This window comes from Salvelinus alpinus, chromosome 2 (genome assembly GCF_045679555.1).
Source record: "Salvelinus alpinus chromosome 2, SLU_Salpinus.1, whole genome shotgun sequence".
In the NCBI taxonomy this organism is placed as follows: Eukaryota; Metazoa; Chordata; class Actinopteri; order Salmoniformes; family Salmonidae; genus Salvelinus; species Salvelinus alpinus.
In genome coordinates this window covers 7,509,672-7,525,168 of record NC_092087.1, presented here as the reverse complement: position 1 = coordinate 7,525,168, position 15,497 = coordinate 7,509,672, and the positions used below count along the sequence as shown (strand labels likewise).

The 15,497-nt window shown below is 43.6% G+C and overlaps 1 protein-coding gene across 1 annotated transcript in view; it reads left to right on the top strand.

The window, feature by feature from the left end:
* Positions 1-15,497, top strand: part of ssuh2.1 (ssu-2 homolog, tandem duplicate 1) — a 44,308-nt gene that overhangs the window by 2,860 nt on the left and 25,951 nt on the right. The gene's annotated exons all lie outside the window — the stretch shown is intronic.

Below are 15,497 nucleotides of genomic sequence, written 5' to 3'. Positions count from 1 at the left end.
TGGTTAATATTGCCTGCTAACCTGGATTTCTTTTAGCTAAATATGCAGGTTTAAAAATATATACTTCTGTGTATTGATTTTAAGAAAGGCATTGATGTTTATGGTTAGGTACACGTTGGAGCAACGGCAGTCCTTTCTCGCGAATACGCACCGCATCGATTATATGCGACGCAGGACACGCTAGATAAACTAGTAATATCATCAACCATGTGTAGTTAACTAGTGATTATGATTGATTGATTGTTTTTTATAAGATAAGTTTAATGCTAGCTAGTAACTTACCTTGGCTCCTTACTGCATTCGCGTAACAGGCGGGCTCCTCGTGAGGCAGGTGGTTAGAGCGTTGGACTAGTTAACCTTAAGGTTGCAAGATTGAATCCCTGAGCTGACAAGGTAAAAATCTGTCGCCCCTGAACAAGGCAGTTAACCCACCGTTCCTAGGCCGTCATTGAAAATAAGAATTTGTTCTTAACTGACTTGCCTAGTTAAATAAAGGTGTACATTTTTTTTTAAATAATAATAATTTTAAAAAATGGCTAAATCGGCATCCAAAAATACCGAATTCCGATTGTTATGAAAACAGGAAATCGGCCCTAATTAATCGGCCATTCTGATTAATCGGTCGACCTCTACCTATGAGGTCTCAACTTCATTATGGATATCAATCAAAATAACAGTCTTTTTGTGGAGTCCTCTGGCTACACGCAAAGCCCTTCCATCCAGTTTCATGCATGTGTGAGTGTAAGGTATGTTTGCCTGTGTGCATAGTAAGGTATGTTTGCCTGTGTGCATAGTAAGGTATGTTTGCCTGTGTGCATAGTAAGGTATGTTTGCCTGTGTGTGTAAGGTATGTTGCCTGTGAGTGTAAGGTGTGTTTGCCTGTGAGTGTAAGGTGTGTTTGCCTCTGTGCATAGTAAGGTATGTTTGCCTGTGTGCATAGTAAGGTATGTTTGCCTGTGTGCATAGTAAGGTATGTTTGCCTGTGTGCATAGTAAGGCATGTTTGCCTGTGTGTATAGTAAGGTATGTTTGCCTGTGTGCATAGTAAGGTATGTTTGCCTGTGTGCATAGTAAGGTATGTTTGCCTGTGTGCATAGTAAGGTATGTTTGCCTGTGTGCATAGTAAGGTATGTTTGCCTGTGTGCATAGTAAGGTATGTTTGCCTGTGTGTGTAAGGTATGTTTGCCTGTGTGTGTAAGGTATGTTGCCTGTGTGCGTAGTAAGGTATGTTTGCCTCTGTGCATAGTAAGGTATGTTTGCCTGTGTGCATAGTAAGGTATGTTTGCCTGTGTGCATAGTAAGGTATGTTTGCCTGTGTGTGTAAGGTATGTTGCCTGTGTGTGTGTAAGGTATGTTTGCCTGTGTGTGTAAGGTATGTTGCCTGTGTGTGTAAGGTATGTTTGCCTGTGTGTGTAAGGTATGTTTGCCTGTGTGTGTAAGGTATGTTGCCTGTGTGCATAGTAAGGTATGTTTGCCTGTGTGCATAGTAAGGTATGTTTGCCTCTGTGCATAGTAAGGTATGTTTGCCTGTGTGCATAGTAAGGTATGTTTGCCTGTGTGTGTAAGGTATGTTGCCTGTGTGCATAGTAAGGTATGTTTGCCTGTGTGCATAGTAAGGTATGTTTGCCTCTGTGCATAGTAAGGTATGTTTGCCTGTGTGTGTAAGGTATGTTTGCCTGTGTGCATAGTAAGGTATGTTTGCCTGTGTGCATAGTAAGGTATGTTTGCCTGTGTGCATAGTAAGGTATGTTTGCCTGTGTGTGTAAGGTATGTTTGCCTGTGTGTGTAAGGTATGTTGCCTGTGTGCATAGTAAGGTATGTTTGCCTGTGTGCATAGTAAGGTATGTTTGCCTGTGTGCATAGTAAGGTATGTTTGCCTGTGTGCATAGTAAGGTATGTTTGCCTGTGTGCATAGTAAGGTATGTTTGCCTGTGTGCATAGTAAGGTATGTTTGCCTGTGTGCATAGTAAGGTATGTTTGCCTGTGTGCATAGTAAGGTATGTTTGCCTGTGTGCATAGTAAGGTATGTTTGCCTGTGTGTGTAAGGTATGTTTGCCTGTGTGCATAGTAAGGTATGTTTGCCTGTGTGCATAGTAAGTGGTAGGCTATTATGTTTCCAAATTGAATTTCAATGACGTCTCCAAGGGCTTTTCCTCGTATAGCCTTGCTTATCAACAGGTGCGTGGTGTTTTGTGTTTGCTTTTCCAGGCAGACCATTTTTTGTTTTATCGTAACAGTTACTCTTATTAACTTTTATCTACAGACAGTATCCCATTTAGATTAGTTGCTCGTTCCAGCCTCATCAATCAACTCATTTTACGATTCTGTTTTTTTATTTTTTTTATTTGTCCATTTGTTTGAGTGAAAGGATATGCCACACCTCACCATGTTCTATTATAAACTTGGTATTTGTTCACCTACTATGGGGCTGTTCCTCCACTGTAGGTACAGTAATCAAACTTTCTTTTCTCTCCAGGACTAGCGTAGAGTCTATTTGCGTACTGTGCCATTGTTATTGAGAAGCATTGAGCAGTGCTGTGCCATGAGAGCTGGGCAAAAGGAATGTATCACTAGTAGACCTAATGATTAAACAATGCCACTTTTATATGTTTACATACCCTACATTACTCATCACATATGTATATACTGTACTCTATACCATCCACTGCATCTTGCCATCTTGATGTAATACATGTATCACTAGCCACTTTAAACAATGCCACTTTATATAATGTTTACATATCCTACATTACTCATCTCATATGTATATACTGTACTCTATACCATCCACTGCATCTTGCCTATGCCGTTCTGTACCATCACTCATTCATATATTTGTATGTACATATTCTTATTCATTTCTTTACACTTGTGTGTATAAGGTAGTTGTTGTGAAAATGTTAGATTACTTGTTAGATATTACTGCATGGTCGTAACTAGAAGCACAAGCATTTCGCTACACTCGCATTAACATCTGCTAACCATGTGTATGTGACCATTAACATCTGCTAACCATGTGTATATGACAAATAAAATTTGATTTGAGTAGTTTTAGTAGATTGCTACTTATTAGAATTTGTTCTTTAACTGACTAGTTAAATAAAGGTTTAAAAAAATAAATAATAATAAAAACAATTATGGGTTGTAGCTAGTTTAGCTTTTTCCTTGTATACAGTAGGACCTACATCCTCTTGGTTTTATGCTGCAGTATGGGTCCAGCTCTTTCCTTGTATACAGTAGGCCTACATCCTCTTGGTTTTATGCTGCAGTATGGGTCCAGCTTTTTCCTTGTATACAGTAGGCCTACATCCTCTTGGTTTTATGCTGCAGTATGGGTCCAGCTTTTTCCTTGTATACAGTAGGCCTACATCCTCTTGTTTTTATGCTGCAGTATGGGTTCAGCTTTTTCCTTGTATACAGTAGGCCTACATCCTCTTGGTTTTATGCTGCAGTATGGGTCCAGCTTTTTCCTTGTATACAGTAGGCCTACATCCTCTTGGTTTTATGCTGCAGTATGGGTCCAGCTTTTTCCTTGTATACAGTAGGCCTACATCCTCTTGGTTTTATGCTGCAGTACGGGTCCAGCTTTTTCCTTGTATACAGTAGGCCTACATCCTCTTGGTTTTATGCTGCAGTACGGGTCCAGCTTTTTCCTTGTATACAGTAGGCCTACATCCTCTTGGTTTTATGCTGCAGTACGGGTCCAGCTTTTTCCTTGTATACAGTAGGCCTACATCCTCTTGGTTTTATGCTGCAGTACGGGTCCAGCTTTTTCCTTGTATACAGTAGGCCTACATCCTCTTGGTTTTATGCTGCAGTATGGGTCCAGCTTTTTCCTTGTATACAGTAGGCCTACATCCTCTTGGTTTTATGCTGCAGTATGGGTCCACCTTTTCAGAAGATCCTTCCATGTCCATTCTATTGGATTGTCATAACTTGATGCAACCCCCACCCCCCCACCCCCCACACTACATTACCGCTCTCTGTCTCTGTGATGTATTCTCTGTACATTGTCTGAATGCTAATCAAGCTTTACTTTCCACGCTTGTCCTGCCGCCATCCATTATCAGTGTGTTCATCTAGGCCTAACGCATGGCGTTAGCAACGCCAAGGTCATGGGTTCAATTCCCTCAGGGATCACACGAACACACACTAAATACCTATGACCATTTCACCCTTACTGTACATTTTAAATTGACATTTGAGTCATTTAGCAGACGTTCTTATCCAGAGAGACTGACAGTAGTGAGTCATTTAACAGACTCTCTGATCCAGAGAGACTGACAGTAGTGAGTCATTTAGCAGACTCTCTGATCCAGAGAGACTGACAGTAGTGAGTCATTTAGCAGACTCTCTTATCCAGAGAGACTGACAGTAGTGAGTCATTTAACAGACTCTCTGATCCAGAGAGACTGACAGTAGTGAGTCATTTAGCAGACTCTCTGATCCAGAGAGACTGACAGTAGTGAGTCATTTAGCAGACCCTCTTATCCAGAGAGACTTACAGTAGTGAGTCATTTAGCAGACTCTCTGATCCAGAGAGACTGACAGTAGTGAGTCATTTAGCAGACCCTCTTATCCAGAGAGACTTACAGTAGTGAGTCATTTAACAGACTCTCATCCAGAGCCACTTCAGTAGTGAGTCATTTAGCAGACTCTCTTATCCAGAGAGACTTACAGCAGTGAGTCATTTAACAGACTCTCATCCAGAGCCACTTCAGTAGTGAGTCATTTAGCAGACTCTCTCATCCAGAGACACTATTCTGCTCTACCAAGCAAAAAGGCAGTAACTGCTCATAGCGTGGAACTGAGAAAAATGGCTTTTATTTACCTTGGTTTCACAGTAACTTTATGCAGTTACTGCTAACATGACCCCCCATTTTATCCAAAACACAATACAATACAGGCAGGATACTTGTCCACGTGATTAAGCACGTATTTAATGTAGCAAAAATGACATTAACTTCTCTGCGCTACTAGGATCATTTTCCTAAACAACCGCTGAATTGCAGTGCGCCAAATTCAAAAATATTACATAAAATATTTATAATCATGGAATCACAAGTGAAATATACCAAAACACAGTTTAGCTTGTTGTTAATCCACCTATCGTGTCAGATTTTGAAAATATGCTTTACAATGAAAGCAATCCAAGCTTTTGTGAGTGTATCAATCAATGCTAGAACAGCTAGCCCCAAATTAGCATGGTCACGAAAGTCAGAAAAGCAATAAAATGAATCGCTTACCTTTGATAATCTTCGGATGTTTGCACTCACGAGACTCCCAGTTACACAATAAATGTTCTTTTTGTTCGATAAATATTACTTTTATAACAAAAAAACGCCATTTGGGTTGCGCGTTATGTTCAGAAAACTACAGCCTCGTTCCGGTCCTGAAAGGCAGAAGAAAATCCCCAAACGTATCAGATTCAAAAATATTACTAAAAATATTTATAATCATGAAATCACAAGTGAAATATACCAAAACACAGCGTAGCTTGTTGTTAATCCACCTATCATGTCAGATTTTGAAAATATGCTTTACAGCGAAAGAAATCCAAGCTTTTGTGAGTGTATCAATCAATGCTACAACAGTTAGCCTTATATTAGCTTGGTTAGCTTGGTCACGAAAGTCAGAAAAGCAATAAAATGAATCGCTTACCTTTGATAATCTTTGGATGTTTCCACTCACGAGACTCCCAGTTACACAATAAATGTTCTTTTTGTTCGATAAATATTACTTTTCGAACAAATAAACGCCATTTGGGTTGCGTGTTATGTTCAGAAAACCAAAGCCTCGTTCTGTTCGACAAATTCCAAAAAGTATCCGTAATGGTCGTAGAAACATGTCAAATGTTTTTTATAATCAATCCTCAGGTTGTTGACTCAGTAGTGAGTCATTTAGCAGACTCTCTTATCCAGAGCCACTACAGTAGTGAGTCATTTAGCAGACTCTCTTATCCAGAGAGACTTACAGTAGTGAGTCATTTAGCAGACCCTCTTATCCAGAGAGACTTACAGTAGTGAGTCATTTAACAGACTCTCTTATCCAGAGAGACGTACAGTAGTGAGTCATTTAACAGACTCTCTTATCCAGAGAGACTTACAGTAGTGAGTCATTTAGCAGACTCTCTTATCCAGAGAGACTTACAGTAGTGAGTCATTTACAGTAGTGAGTGAATACATTTTTATACTTGTTTCATACTGTAACTTGTTTTGGATAAAGGCCTCTGCTAAGTGGCATATATATCACCTATAATCTTAAACTCCGATCTCATAACAGTGCAGGGGAAACTGCTTCTCATTGGTATTTATATAGACTGGTGACTGTATTGTGTTCAGTGACACCGATGGCCAGCCTGTAGTATATTTAGCCCTGTACGCTGGTACATTCAAACTAACAATTGGAAGTAATGGGAAAAGCCCACATAGGAATACTTCTGTACTACACATGGACTGTATCCCAAATGACACCCTATTCTTTATACACCTTTTAAACAGGACCCATAGAGCTCTGTTCAAAAGTAGTGCAACTACATAGGGGAAAGGTGGTGCTGTGTAGTGCACATGGCCAATGGAATGAAAAGGGCATTCTGGTGCACAAAGACAAAGCCACCACTTTATCACAGGTTCCTGACTGGCACCATGTTGATGGTGTCTGGACCCTACAGGTTCCTGAGTGGCACCATGTTGATGGTGTCTGGACCCTACAGGTTCCTGAGTGGCACCATGTTGATGGTGTCTGGACCCTACAGGTTCCTGAGTAGCACCATGTTGATGGTGTCTGGGCCCTACAGGTTCCTGAGTGGCACCATGTTGATGGTGTCTGGACCCTACAGGTTCCTGAGTAGCACCATGTTGATGGTGTCTGGGCCCTACAGGTTCCTGAGTGGCACCATGTTGATGGTGTCTGGACCCTACAGGTTCCTGAGCAGCACCATGTTGATGGTGTCTGGGACCTACAGGTTCCTTAAGTAGCACCATGTTGTAATACCTTTGTAATACCATAGTTATTACCATGTAAGTACAGTGTAATATGTAAACTATTGTATATTGTACACAAGTTATTACATGGTAGTAAGGACAACAGTGTTTTTCTTGCAACTTTTTCCTTTTGGTTTTTACACAGTATTGTGGAGCTCCCGAGTGGGACAGCGGTCTAATGCTCTGCATCTCAGTGCTAGAGGCGTCACTACAGACGCCCTGGTTCGAATCCAGGCTGTATCACGTCGTCCGGGTTCGGCCGGTGTAGGCCGTCATTGTAAATAAGAATTTGTTCTTAACTGACGTGCCTAGTTAAATAATATTATTTTTTTTTAAATGATCGAATCACTGTGCATGATGATGCATTGACGGATTACAAAGGTGGATCCATGTGTGTGTGTGTGTGTGCGTGCGTGCGTGTGTGCGTGCGTGCGTGTGCATGCGCGTGTGCGTGTGTGTGTGGATTGGCAACAGAGTTTGCAACTCATGTATAATGTTCATCTGTCTAGATCTAGGCGTCACTCCTTATTCCCTCAGGCTGTATTAAGCCTGGGTCTTGTGAGGACAAATATGTTTCCTCTAGCAGTGTTTACACAGCAAGTCAATGGTAATACAATGCATGTGAATCATACTACGTAGACATCACACGGTAGGCCCTACCTACATGGACATTAGCTGCTAATAATATGACTATAGTATAAGGTTTATTGGTTAATATAATGCACCTTATGTTGCTCAGCTCGGCTCTCCCGGCATTCCAGTTCTTGGAAATAAATATTGTTTGATTAAAAAGTTTGCCTGGTCTACTCCCTAGCCTAGACCTTTCAAATCCAACGTGATCTTTAGAAGCCAGACAGAGTAGGATTGTTGGTGGATGACAATATAACATCCTGTACTCTCCCTCCCAACGAATGTCTGTTTTTGCTGTGAGAGAGAGAGAGAGCACTGTCCAGTCCACCCATATGCCAATTATTATTATTGTTATTATTATTATTATTCCTGAATTATACTTATGATAAAATGTATTTTTCTCTTCTACTGAGCCATTTACTTTATGTCGGTATTGTTATATTTGATTATTTATTATTGTTGCTGCATTGTCCAGAAGGAACCTGCAAGTAAGCATTTCGTTGGACGGTGTACACCCTGCGTATCCCATACATACGACTGATAAAATGTAAAAGTTGGTTATTGCTATTTTATTAGGATCCCCATTAGTTGTTGCGAAAGCAGCAGCTTCTCTTCCTGGGGTCCACATGAAACATGACACATGACATCATACAGAACATTAATAGACAGGAACAGCTAAAGGACAGAACTACATAGCCTACATATTACAACATATCTAGGTCAAATAGGGGTGAGGTGTTGCTTTATGTGTTTTTTGAAACCAGGTTTTCTGTTCATTTGAGCAATATGAGATGGAAGGAAGTCCCATGCAATAATGGCTCTATATAATACTGTATGTTTTCTTGAATTTGTTCTGGATTTGGGGACTGTGAAAAGACCCCTGGTGGCATGTCTGGTGGGATAAGTGTGTGTGTCAGAGCTGTGTGTAAGTTGACTATGCAAACATTTTGGAATTGTCACATTGTTTCTTATGAATAGAATAAGTGATACAGTCATTCTCTCCTCAACTCTCAGCCAAGAGAGACTGGCATGCATAGTATTTATATCAGCCCTCTGATTACAATGAAGAGCAAGACGTGCCGCTTTATTCTGGGCCAGCTGCAGCTTAACTAGGTCTTTCTTTGCAGCACTGGACCACATGACTGGACAATTATAAAGATAAGCCCAAACTAGAGCCTGCAGGACTTGCTTTTGGAGTGTGGTGTCTCTTTATTACAGACAGATTTCTCCCCATCTTTACAACCATTGAATCTATACAGTGGCTTGCGAAAGTATTCACCCCCCTTGGCATTTTTCCTATTTTGTTGCCTTACAACCTGGAATTAAAATTGATTTTTGGTGGGATTTGTATCATTTGATTTACACAACAAGCCTACCACTTTGAAGATCCAAAAGATTTTCCTTGTGAAACAAACAAGAAATAAGACAAAAAAACAAAAACTTGAGTGTGCATAACTATTCACCCCCCCCCCCCAAAGTCAATACTTTGTAGAGCCACCTTTTGCAGCAATTACAGCTGCAAGTCTCTTGGGGTATGTCTCTATAAGCTTGGCACATCTAGCCACTGGGATTTTTGCCCATTCTTCAAGGCAAAACTGCTCCAGCTCCTTCAAGTTGGATGGGTTCTGCTGGTGTACAACAATCTTTAAGTCATACCACAGATTCGCAATTTGATTGAGGTCTGGGCTTTGACTAGGCCATTCCAAGACATTTAAATGTTTCCCCTTAAACCACTCGAGTGTTGCTTTAGCAGTATGCTTAGGGTCATTGTCCTGCTGGAAGGTGAACCTCCGTCCCAGTCTCAAATATCTAGGTTTCCCTTAAGAATTTCCCTGTATTTAGAGCCATGGGATGTTCAAAGTTTCTGATATTTTTTTGTAACCCAACACTGATCTGTACTTCTCCACAACTTTGTCCCTGACCTGTTTGGAGAGCTCCTTGGTCTTCATAGTGCCGCTTGCTTGGTGGTGCCCCTTGCTTTGTGGTGTTGCAGACTCTGGGGCCTTTCAGAACAGGTGTATATATACTGAGATCATGTGACAGATCATGTGTCACTTAGATAGCACACTGGTGGAATTATTTACCTAATTATGTGACTTCTGAAGGTAATTGGTTGCAATTGGTGGATCTTATGTAGGGGCTTCATAGCAAAGGGGGTGGATACATATACACGCACCACTTTTCCGTTTTAATTATTATTATTTTTTTTAGAAACATAATTTTTTTTCATTTCACTTCACCAATTTGGACAATTTTATTCCATTTAAATTACAGGTTGTAATGCAACAAAATAGGAAAAATGCCAAGGGGATAAATACTTTTGCAAGGCACTGTATGTTTTAACCATGACAGTTTACAATCTAAGTTAACACCCAAGTAATTTATTCTCCTCAACTTGTTCAACAGCCACACCATTCATTACCAGATTCAGCTGAGGTCTAGAATTTAGGGAATGATTTGTACCAAATACAATGCTCTTTACAGATGTTCAGGACCAGTTTATTACTGGCCACCCATTCCAAAACTGACTGCAACTCCTTGTTAAGGGTTTTAGTGACTTCATTAGCTGTGGTTGGTGACATGTACTGTATATGGTTGAATCATCAGCATACATGTTACGGCCGTTGTTGGAATGAGACCAAGGTGCAGCGTGGTAGGCGTACATTTTTCTTTATTAAAAATGACACCGAAAAACAACAAAATACAAAAACGAACGTAAAGCTATATGCAGTGCAGAAAGCAACTACACACAAACAAGATCCCACAACTGAAGGTGGGAAAAAGGGCTGCCTAAGTATGATCCCCAATCAGAGACAACGATAAACAGCTGCCTCTGATTGGGAACACACTAGGCCAACAAAGAAATAGAAACATAGATTTGCCCAGCCAAGTCACACCCTGACCTAACCAAATAGGGAATAAAAAAGGCTCTCTAAGGTCAGGGCGTGACAGTACCCCCCCCCCCCCCCCAAAGGTGCGGACTCTGGCCGCAAACCTGAACCTATAGGGGAGGGTCCGGGTGGGCGTCTCATCTCGGTGGAGGCTCCGGTGCGGGATGCAGACCCCGCACCGCTTGAGGCTCCCCCCACTTCGGTAGCGCCTCTGGTGCGGGGATCATCGCCGGGGACTCTGGACCGTAGATCGTTGTCGCGGACTCCGGACCGTAGAACACTGCTGGAGGAACCGAACCACCGATCGTCGCCGGAAGCTCCGGCCTGGGAGCCCTCGCTGGAGGCTCCGGACTGGGGATCATCGCTGGAGACTCTTGACTGCGGATCATCCCTGGAGACTCTTGACTGCGGATCATCCCTGGAGGCTTCGTGCCATGGATCATCACTGCATAATCCGGGCCATGGATCATCACTGGAGACTTCGGGCCATGGATCGTCAATGGAGGCTTCGTGCCATGAATCATCACTGGAGGCTTCGTGACATGGATCATCACTGGAGGCTTTGTGCTATGGATCATCACTGGAGGCTTCGGGCCATGGATCACCACTGGAGGCTTCGGGCCATGGATCATCACTGGAGGCTTCGTGCCATGGATCATCACTGGAGGCTTTGTACCATGGATTATCACTGGAAGCTTCGTGCCATGGATTATCACTGGAAGCTTCGTGCGTGGAGCAGGCACAGGACATACTATGCTGGAGACACGCACTGGAAGCCGGGTGCATGGAGCTGGCACAGGATATACTGGACCGTGGAGGCGCACTGGAGGTCTGGAGTGTAGAGCTGGCACAACCCGTCCTTGCTGGATGCTGACTTTAGCCCGGCAAGTGCGGGGTGCTGGCACAGGACGCACTGGGCTGTGAAGGCGCACTGGAGGCACGGTGCGCAGAACCGGAAAACATGGTATCTGAACCGTGATCAAAACCTCATCGTAATTACAGGGAGTTGGTTCTTGTTCCCGCCTTTGCTCCGCTCGCCACCCCGTGTGCCCCCGCCAATTTGTTTTTGTTGAGACTGCCTCTCGGGCTTCCGTCGTTTCCTTGATTCCTGGTTTCGTCGCCATTCCTCTCTCGCTGCCTCCGCCTGCTTCCATGGCAGGGTCTTGTCCCCTGCCATAACCTCCTCCCATGTCCATGATGTCCTCCACTCCCTTTTCTCCCGGGCCCAGGATCCCTGCTCCTCCTGGCCACGCTGCTTGGTCCTTTGGTGGTGGGATCTTCTGTTACGGCCGTTGTTGGAATGAGGTGCAGCGTTCATTTTTCTTTATTAAAAATGACACCGAAAAACAACAAAATACAAAAACGAACGTAAAGCTACAGTGGGGAGAACAAGTATTTGAAACACTGCCGATTTTGCAGGTTTTCCTACTTACAAAGCATGTAGAGGTCTGTAAAATCCAGAAAATCACATTGTATGATTTATAAGTAATTAATTTGCATTTTATTGCATGACATAAGTATTTGATACATCAGAAAAGCAGAACTTAATATTTGGTACATAAACCTTTGTTTGCAATTACAGAGATCATACGTTTCCTGTAGTTCTTGACCAGGTTTGCACACACTGCAGCAGGGATTTTGTCCCACTCCTCCATACAGACCTTCTCCAGATCCTTCAGGTTTCGGGGCTGTTGCTGGGCAATACGGACTTTCAGCTCCCTCCAAAGATGTTCTATTGGGTTCAGGTCTGGAGACTGGCTAGGCCACTCCAGGACCTTGAGATGCTTCTTACGGAGCCACTCCTTAGTTTCCCTGGCTGTGTGTTTCGGGTCGTTGTCATGCTGGAAGACCCAGCCACGACCCATCTTCAATTCTCTTACTGAGGGAAGGAGGTTGTTGGCCAAGATCTCGCGATACATGGCCCCATACATCCTCCCCTCAATACGGTGCAGTCGTCCTGTCCCCTTTGCAGAAAAGCATCCCCAAAGAATGATGTTTCCACCTCCATGCTTCACGGTTGGGATGGTGTTCTTGGGGTTGTACTCATCCTTCTTCTTCCTCCAAACACGGTGAGTGGAGTTTAGACCAAAAAGCTCTATTTTTGTCTCATCAGACCACATGACCTTCTCCCATTCCTCCTCTGGATCATCCAGATGGTCATTGGCAAACTTCAGACGGGCCTGGACATGCGCTGGCTTGAGCAGGGAGACCTTGCGTGCGCTGCAGGATTTTATAAATAACATAAAGCAGTCCATTAATCAGCTGGTGTGTGTTGTGCTGTGTGGTTGAAGCTACGAACCCATAGGATTGGCTCTCTCATCCCTTCCAGGCTTCTGGGAGGGAGGGTGGACAATGAGCCTGTCATAGCGGATGTAAGCAATGTCCCCACACGCGCTGGTAACTTTCATGGCTGGGATCAGTTCTTTTTTCTTCTTGCGCACAGCTTCAGGATAGTCCTCGTTGAGGAAGATGTACGTTCCTCTCAAGGTCTTGTCTCTTTCCAGAACAGTTACCTTGCCCCTTGAACCTCAGGAACTTGACCACTATCGGCCTGGGCCTATCACCTGGGCCGGTGGTTGGTTTTTCTATTTCAATGGCATTTCCATGACTCAAGCCTGCCAGATACTCATGTTATGATGTAGGCTAATGTTGTTTGCCTGACTGAGAGAAGTTTCCAATGATGTGACCATCGAAATGATAACTAATTTTCAATAGAGCATTTGCCTTTTTTTTTTTACCCTCTATTATTCAGTTCTGTATCTAAGGTTGTAATGAGACAAACCACAGTGAGAGAATGTTACCGATGATGAGAACGACCAGAATGATGCAACTATTTGATCAATTACAAAAGGGCTGTTGTTTTCTGCAGTGTTTGTTGCCTGGTATTAGAACTGAATCCCTAATGTTTTTGACACAAACTTCACTATTGGACACAAGCCATGAGTTTGGAGGTTCATTAGTTATAACATTTGTTTACTGCTCTGTTAAACTCTGTAACGTATTGTATAATGCCATTTAAGTTTGACTATAACCAGGGCCTTGCCTATATCCAACACCTTACTACTGCTTCTCTACGAGATTGCTCTTCTCCCAGGGTTCAAATTCCACCAGTGCCCCCTGATCTTTCAACCTTGACATCGGAGTCTCTGTCGTAACTGGGTTTCTTCTGACCAGACCTGAACTCAGACCTGGACTTTGAAGAATCCTGGCCCCGGTTATTACAGTCAGGAAAGACTCCTGGCCCCCGGTTATTACAGTCAGGAAAGACTCCTGGTTATTACAGTCAGGAAAGACTCCTGGCCCCGGTTATTACAGTCAGGAAAGACTCCTGGTTATTACAGTCAGGAAAGACTCATGGCTCTGGTTATTACAGTCAGGAAAGACTCCTGGCCCCGGTTATTAGAGTCAGGAAAGACTCCTGACCCCGGTTATTACAGTCAGGAAAGACTCCTGGCCCTGGTTATTACAGTCAGGAAAGACTCCTGGCCCCGGTTATTACAGTCAAGAAAGACTCCTGGCCCCGGTTATTACAGTCAGGAAAGACTCCTGGCCCCAGTTATTACAGTCAGGAAAGACTCCTGGCCCTGGTTATTACAGTCAGGAAAGACTCCTGGCCCTGGTTATTACAGTCAGGAAAGACTCCTGGCCCCGGTTATTACAGTCAGGAAAGACTCCTGGCCCCGGTTATTACAGTCAGGAAAGACTCCTGGTTATTGCAGTCAGGAAAGAATCCTGGCCCTGGTTATTACAGTCAGGAAATACTCCTGGCCCCGGTTATTGGAGTCAGGAAAGACTCCTGGCCCCGGTTATTACAGTCAGGAAAGACTCCTGGTTATTACAGTCAGGAAAGACTCCTGGCCCTGGTTATTACAGTCAGGAAAGACTCCTGGCCCCAGTTATTACAGTCAGGAAAGTCTCCTGGCCCCGGTTATTACAGTCAGGAAAGACTCCTGGTTATTAGAGTCAGGAAAGACTCCTGGCCGTGGTTATTACAGTCAGGAAAGACTCCTGGCCCCATTTATTACAGTCAGGAAAGACTCCTGGCCCCGGTTATTACAGTCAGGAAAGACTCCTGGCCCCGGTTATTACAGTCAGGAAAGACTCCTGGCCCCGGTTATTACAGTCAGGAAAGACTCCTGGCCCCGGTTATTACAGTCAGGAAAGACTCCTGGCCCCGGTTATTACAGTCAGGATAGACTCTTGGCCCTGGTTATTACAGGCAGGAAAGACTCCTGGCCCCGGTTATTACAGTCAGGAAAGACTCCTGGCCCCGGTTATTATAATCAGGAAAGACTCCTGGTTATTAGAGTCAGGAATGACTCCTGGCCTTGGTTATTAGAGTCAGGAAAGACTCCTGGCCCCGGTTATTACAATCAGGAAAGACTCCTGGTTATTAGAGTTATGAATGACTCCTGGCCCCGGTTATTACAGCCAGGAAAGACTCCTGGTTATTAGAGTCAGGAATGACTCCTGGCCTTGGTTATTAGAGTCAGGAAAGACTCCTGGCCCCGGTTATTACAATCAGGAAAGACTCCTGGTTATTAGAGTCAGGAATGACTCCTGGCCCTGGTTATTACAGTCAGGAAAGACTCCTGGCCCCGGTTATTACAGTCAGGAAAGACTCCTGGTTATTACAGGCATGAAAGACTCCTGGCCCCGGTTATTAGAGTCGGGATAGACTCCTGGCCCCGGTATTTAGCATCAGGAAAGACTCCTGGCCCTGGTTATTACAGTCAGGAAAGACTCCTGGCCCTGGTTATTAGCGTCAGGAATGACTCCTGGCCCCAGTTATTAGCGTCAGGAAATACTCCTGGCCCTGGTTATTACAGTCAGTAAAGACTCCTGGCCCTGGTTATTACAGTCAGGAAAGACTCCTGGTTATTAGAGTCAGGAATGACTCCTGGTCTCGGTTATTAGCGTCAGGAATGACTCCTGGCCCCAGTTATTAGCGTCAGGAAAGACTCCTGACCCTGGTTATTACAGTCAGTAAAGAC